Here is a 7321-nt window from a genome sequence, read left to right as displayed (position 1 = left end):
TAGCATCCCAGCTGGGTCATTCTCTTCTAACCATTTTAGTACCACCTGGGTAATTCAGCAACCCTCCTCTGTGTTGAAGAAAGTCAGGAGGAGTGGTGGCATTCTGTCCAGGTATGTTTATGGGTTTGAATTATGGACTGCATTATTTCAATCATAGCCTGGGTCTTCTCTGTTTAGAGGGAGTATGGTGCTTCCAATTTAGGAGGTCTATAGTGATAAAAAGTTGGTACACAAAAACACACTGGCCTCCTCCGATCTCGCCTTCCTGTTCATAACAGACCAGTCCTCTAGTTTCCCTCAGTGGAATCTGTAGGGCTCCCTGGTGTTGTTGCAGGGAGGGACTGTCTCCACTGGCCTGATTGTCTAATCCCCTTCTGGGAGGGGTACATGGGTTTAGGACCGGTGGTCTGAGTGAGCTGGTCACATCAGGAGAGGCCGGTGGTGCTAGAGGTGGTGAGGCCTGGGGACTATGGGCAGGCTGGGGTGGGGTTTTGGCAGCGAGGGCAGCTGGAGGAGCAGGTGGCAGTGAGGGGTACAGTAGTGTCCCCTTAGTCTCTCTTGACAGTAAGGGTTTTTCAATTTTTGGGGGGCATTTGGAGGAAGCTGTGACATAATCCATCATAACTTTACAGTTGTCTTCAATACAGACTTTTAGCCAAGCCAGCTGGGATAGGATCAGGTCTTGACAACAGTTAATGTAAGGAAATATGGGGGATCCAGGCCACCCTGACCAAACAACCCTGAACATTTGGCTAACTAATCCCTTATCAAGTGAGCCCTTGGAGAGCCAGCCCATGTGAACGATGGCCAATCAATTTCACAAAATGGAGCTTTCTGGGAGTTAATTTCATACCATAATATCCTGAATATCCCTTCTTGAAATTCCTGAACATACCCTGTGAGGGAGTCAGTTTACTCTGCTTTCCACCCATTTCCTCCCCTTTAATGGACAACTTTCATGCACAAGAGAGGAAAAAGGGGGATAGGAGGGGCTAATTTGGAGGGGATGCACACTATCTCTTTCTGGCTGCTTTCTTCTTGGAGATATTTCAGGTGCCTCTTAGCATTGGTGGGTTCACGATAAATCATGGCCCCAGATCAAACTCCCAAGGAAGTCTGATGCACCCTAAGCCCTATGAGGTCACGATGGAAATGCAGATCTGGACTTAACACTTGCTTCAGCTCCCATTCGGAGCCTTTCCACTGTCCATCTCATTCACACACAGTCACACAAAGACTCTAACCTGCTGCGCAGCGCCCAGTTCCATAGAATTGTGGTTTTGTTTCTTATGGAATTCCATGTGGAACTATTCAGGCAACTCTGAGAGGTGATCAGGCTTCCCTTCTGCCTCTTAGGGGCAGATCTACCAAAATGAACTAGGGCTCTTACCAGTCTGACAGGCGGCACTCCCTGAGCTGGTTCCTGGGCCCCACTGGGTTCTGTTGTGCATCTGGGGTCCTCACCCCAGAATGCCAGAGGGGCTAGTCTCCAGATCAAGCAGTCTGCTGGTGCCCAGTGAGGTAGCTTCTCCAGGCCCTCTGAGGTTCGCACCCGGCAACAAAGGAGGTGGAAATGCACCATCTCCCAATCCCAGAAGTGAGCCCCCAAGAAATGTAGCCAGAGTCTCACACAGAGAGGACACTGAGGCTTTTTGTCCAGGAAGCAGCTTTATTCATGCAGGTACAGCCTCAGTGAGCCCCGAACACAGAGGGGTGTAGCCTTTTATGCAATCTCTACTTTTTACCTCCCATACATGGTAATATACAGACATACAGTCTGGGCGGTCTATGTTACAGAGTCGTGAAGAATGTCACGTATGCACACATAGCCAGTTGCCTTCCCTTGTCTTGAAGTTTTCATCACATTCCTTCAGGAGGGCTCTCCCACAATAATAATTTTAAAAAGCTAGCATCTGTGAGTACTTTGTACCAGCTGTGCATCCAAAGACTTTACATGCATATGTGAATTGTCCTACATATAACCCTTGAAGAACTGTATTTAAATTATATTTCCGTTTTACAGATGAAGAAATTGAAACTTGAAGAGGCAAAGTAACTTCCTCACACAGTAGCATATTATTCCGGGTTGTCTGACTCTAAAACTTAGACTCTCACCTGTTAGAAAATGTAGGCCATGACGCATGAGTATCCTGCTTTCTTCTGCTGGTGTTACGGAATCGTATTCCTTTTTAAAAGCAGTGGGGGGGCGGGCGGGGAAGTCAACATAGGCTAAGGAAAAATGGTCTACAGAGGGATACAATTTGCCTTACATGTCATTGTAGAAGTACCTTGGGAGAAAAGTGGTAAGGGCTTTTGAAGAGTCTTAAGACAGCTATAATAAAGAGAACATGCAAATGAAGATGTGACAGAAATATAAGTACAAAGTAGTCCTTTGGCCCTCAGGAGACATGATCCCAGTTAGCTTTCATCTTGATCCCTTCTATCTTCTCTCATTCTCGCCTTCTTCTACCCTTCTATGGTACCATATTCAATGGCTTTCCACCCCACCAAGCCCTTCTATTCCTTCCCCTATATATTTAAAGACATCACAAATTGTTTTGGGCATCTCAAAACCCTCTAACCACTGCCTTCAGAAAAATCCAATCACCCTGAATACAAGGAATCAATAGGAAAATGGATAAACTATAGTGTAAGCATACAATTGAAATCTATGTATTAGAAAAGAAATGAATTAGAATTAGTTGTTAGTTACTGTGACTGTCTTATAGAAACAGTTGAGCAAATAAAGCAAAAATATATACAGTATGATCTAATTTAGTATTGTGTATCATTAGGGATATATGCATATATATTTAAAGTGATAAATGCACGAGAATGCAAAACACCTAATCCAAGTTAGTGGTTATCTTTGGAGCAAGGAATAGAGAGAAGTGGCTATAGAGTAGTATACAGGGGGTTTCAGTTCTACTGTCTTCAGCCAAAGGACTTGAGGGAAAGTCCAGGACAAAGGAATTATCTTAAAACTATTAGTTGTCAATACTTCTAGTAGCTGGGAGAATGGGTGTTTCTATCCTGTAGTGGAGATCTGGGTGGGCACCACAATATCTATTCAGAATAATCGTTGCCTCTTAAATATGCCTGCACATTAGAATCACTTGGGGAGATTTGCAAACTCCCAGAGCTCAGTCTGCATGCAACATCAGTTAAATCATACTTTTTGAGGGGCACCTGGGTGGCTCAGTGGGTTGAGCGTCCAACTTTGTCTCAGGTCATGATCTCACAGTTCCTGAGTTTGAGCCCCACATCCAGCTCCATGCTGTCAGCACAGCTTAGTTCTGTGTCTCCCTCTCTCTCTCTGCCCCTTCCCTGCTCATGCATGTGCATGCTCTCTCTCTCTCAAAAAAGAAGTAAACATTAAAAAAAATTAAATCATACTTTCTGAAAATGGGGCCCAGGTGTTAGCACTCTAAAAAACTCCCTCAGTGATTCCAATGTGCAGTCACAGTCTAGTTGAAGAAACGCATGTTAGTACATCCCTCCACTTATCCAGTTATTGTTGAATTCTTATTGTAAGGTCTTATACTATTACCTATGAAGCTCTTAAATTTATTTCTATCATCTTCTTTTGATTGTTTAAAATGCTACTTTAAAAATTTCATTTTCTTGTGTTGCTAGTATATAGAAATGACTTTTTTTAAAAAATCTACTTTATGTCCACCAATCTTGATGTATTTTTAAAATTAATGCTTGCATATCGCCTATGTTCTCTTTTGCAGGTGTCTATGTAAATAATTACGTAATATGTGAATAATGATCAGTTTCTTCCTTTTCAACCTTTATCCCCTTAAACCTTACTTTTTATGTCTTACTATGATTACTTGGACCTCCAGGGTTATGCAGATTAAAAGTGAAGATGGCAGGAAAGGATTCATTCTTGAATTTAAAGGGAAAGCTTTTAAAGGTTCACTAGTAAGTATGATATTTGTGGTAGGGTTTATGTATATCTTCTTCATTGGGTAATGAAGTTCTCATTCTTGATTTTTATAAAAGTTTTATCATTAATTGTACAGAGTTTACTGAATTCTTTTCCTACCCCTGTGATTATCTAAGTGTCTTTTGATCTGTTAATATGGTAGATAACCTTTTATTGTTAAATTTTTCTTGCATTCATGGAACAAATCCAATATGCATTACCCCTTTCTGTTTCAATTCTGTTCATAAGTAAATTTAGGGTAAAGTTTCCTTTTCATACTGTAATATTGGTATTAAAGTTATACTATACTGAAAGCAAATGTCACTAGCATGTTTCTTCTTTATCTGGTAGAGTCTGTGACAATCTTTTCTGTTTTGTAGAATTCATCTATAATACAGTCTGAAATGCTTTGGATTACCTGGGTAGATTTTTAACTAATACAATTTCTTTAGTGATGTAAGGACTATTTATGTTTTCTATTTCTTCTTGAGGAAGTTACACTAAGTATATATTTGCAGGAAATGGCCCATTTTATTTAGATCATTGAACTATTGGCATGATATTAATAATACATGGTGATTATATCCCATTCTGAATTTATGGCTCTATAGTTGCTCCAGTTTAATTTATTTGTCCCTTTTCTGTTTTTTTTCCCTTGATCTTTTCTGGGGAAAATGTATAAATTGGTTTCTTCTCATGTTAAGGGCTATACATATATTCTTATTCAAATTTTTGATCCAAAGGAAACATTTGGATATGACTAGTGCTCTTCTGTAAACAAGTAAGGGGATTCTCATGATAGACATGTAGGCATATTTTGAAAAGATGTGCATTAAACTCAAGACTTGTTAGAAGTTGTCCATTTTGGGGTGCCTGGCTGGCTCAGTCAGAAGAGCATCCCACTCTTAATCTCAGGGTCCTGAGTTCAAGTCCCACAGTAGATGTAGCGATTACTTAAATAAGCAAAACTAAAAAAAAAAAAAACCAACAATAACCAAAAAGCCATTCTCCTTATGAATAAGACTGCTTTGCTCTCTTATACACTGCCCAAGTTTTTACTGATAATGTTGTTGTTGTTAACAATTAAAAAATTTAAAAACAATTTAAAAATTTAAATATGAAAAAACAATAAATTTAAGGTATACATACTTACTAGTTTATTCACTTATTTATTCAATAAGTATTTATTAGAGGTATACTATTGTCACATATAACATATTTACTAGGCACTGCCATTCTTCTGGCCTAGAATGCACAATGCCCTTGTATTATAAGATGTGCTATTTCTAGAAATCCTTAAAAGAAAAAAAAGTGTTCATAAGGGCCAAAATCAGCAATAGGATGAAAATACTGCATCAAATACTTGATGGAAACTAAAACATTGAGCTTCCTCTCTGCCTCTCTTCAACCTAAGTCCTTGTGACAGGAGTATATTTAGGTATGTTACTCTCCTGGTGCGATTGTTTATGTCGGATTGATGTCACCCAGTGAGGGGATCATTTGCTTCATACCATCTAAATTGCTGGTGGAATTTGAGTAGCACACATATTTTTTTTAACTGAGTTATTTTTTTATTTCATCACTGTCATTTTTAATATATTCTGAGGGAGATTTGGTTACATAGTTATGTCCACTCACATAAGGCAAAACATTTTGGTTTTGAGAATACATAGTCCATAATGATATTGCCAAAATCTAAGTCAATGACCAGTTAGATGAGAACTATTTTACAATTTTTAGTTTTAACCTGTTGCAAATTTCTTTTCTAGGGGATATTTGGCACTCGTATTGTACTTTGATGGAATATAGATATTAATTATTATTCTCCATTATCAATATAAATAAATTGCTTGAACTTGCTTTGAATACCTTTCCTATTTCAGTACCCATTTAAATTTGTCTTTAATACTGTTTACAGAATCTCATAAGGCAACTTCAGGGATATTAGAATTGAGTGGTTTCAATCTAATGTTCATCCTAATACAACTGAGTAATTCAAATACTTTCATTAGTAAGTGAGATGCCTCATCAGTGATTCATTTGAAAGAGGGGACATTATAAAGTTATAAAAATTCCCAAGGAAATTTATTCAAAGTGACTATTACAAATATTTATCCACATATCTACAGTGAAGTATCCACTGTATGTTAAGCACAATCCTAGCCACTGAAGATATAGCATTGAGCAGAATAATTACTGCCCTCTTGGAATTATATTGGTAGACTTTTATCAGGAAATTCCACTGTAAAGGGGCAAGATTTATAATAACTTTAATATAGCTCATAAAACTTGGGGGGAGATACACAAAACCCAGACTTGGAGATGAAGAGGAGTCTATCTGAAATAAAATATCTCTTTGCTGAGAACTGAGCACTTAGCGAAGAGCTGTCAAGATTGTAGACCAGGGTTTGGGAGTTCTAAGCAGCAGCAGCAACAAACAAACAAATGTGGAGTGAGCTGGGTTATATGAATTCAATATTTATTAGCTACTCTATAGTGTATACTGGATGAACTAAAACAACTTTCAGATGTGATCTCTCTTTGTTTTGTATTATTTTCTTCTTATATATTGTAATGCTTTTATTACATGAATAGAATTTGATTATCACCCTTTACAGCTCTATCCTACTTAGGACCACCAAAGATTAAATGCATAAAAATGGCAAAAGAAGGTATTAGAAGAACCATGATGGCTATTAGTGGTCTCTCTAGTTAAAAAAAAAAAAAGGCACCAAATTTAGTGTAAGAAACCCCCTTTTAGCCTCTTAGGCCTCCAAGTTATAGAAATCATATAAACTAGCTTCAGCCAAAACTCAATTTATTGTAAAAATACCGGTGTACTGCATAAAAACCAAGGACAGGAGTATGGAGAACCTTCATCTCATGAATGAAATGGGACAGGAAGTCTTGTACCCAGTTTCCTTTTTACCTTTATTTTTGTATTCTTTTCTATGGCTCAGAATAACATTCCCCATTCTGTGGAAGTCATAGATGCCAATAGTGCCAGAGCTAAACGTATCGAAGACTTGCCGTCAGAGAGAAACCTCCTTGGCTTAAGTTCAAAGAATATTAAGAAAGAAACCTTTGGCTCAGATTGAGTCAGATGTCCACCCTAGGACCAATCACTTATGGCGTCTGTGAATGTGGGCTGTTATTAATGGCTCCACTTGAATCTTGTTCCCACTGGTGAACCAATCAACTGTAGCCAGGAGCATGAATTTATGTATATCTTGAAAATTCGCAAAGGAACCTTATACATGAAGTGGAGGGCAGGGCATTTTTCAAGACAAAAATCCTAGGCAACCAAAGTACACCTACTGCTTTAAAAATTGTTAAACATCGCTTAATTTCTCTGGGTCTCAAATGTCTCCTCTTTAAAAGGGTATG

Source organism: Lynx rufus, unplaced genomic scaffold, assembly GCF_022079265.1.
Source record: "Lynx rufus isolate CCGP_SWC_20201006 ecotype Redwood Valley unplaced genomic scaffold, mLynRuf1.p SCAF_26, whole genome shotgun sequence".
Lineage (NCBI taxonomy): Eukaryota > Metazoa > Chordata > Mammalia > Carnivora > Felidae > Lynx > Lynx rufus.
Note: the sequence above shows the minus strand (reverse complement) of the source record.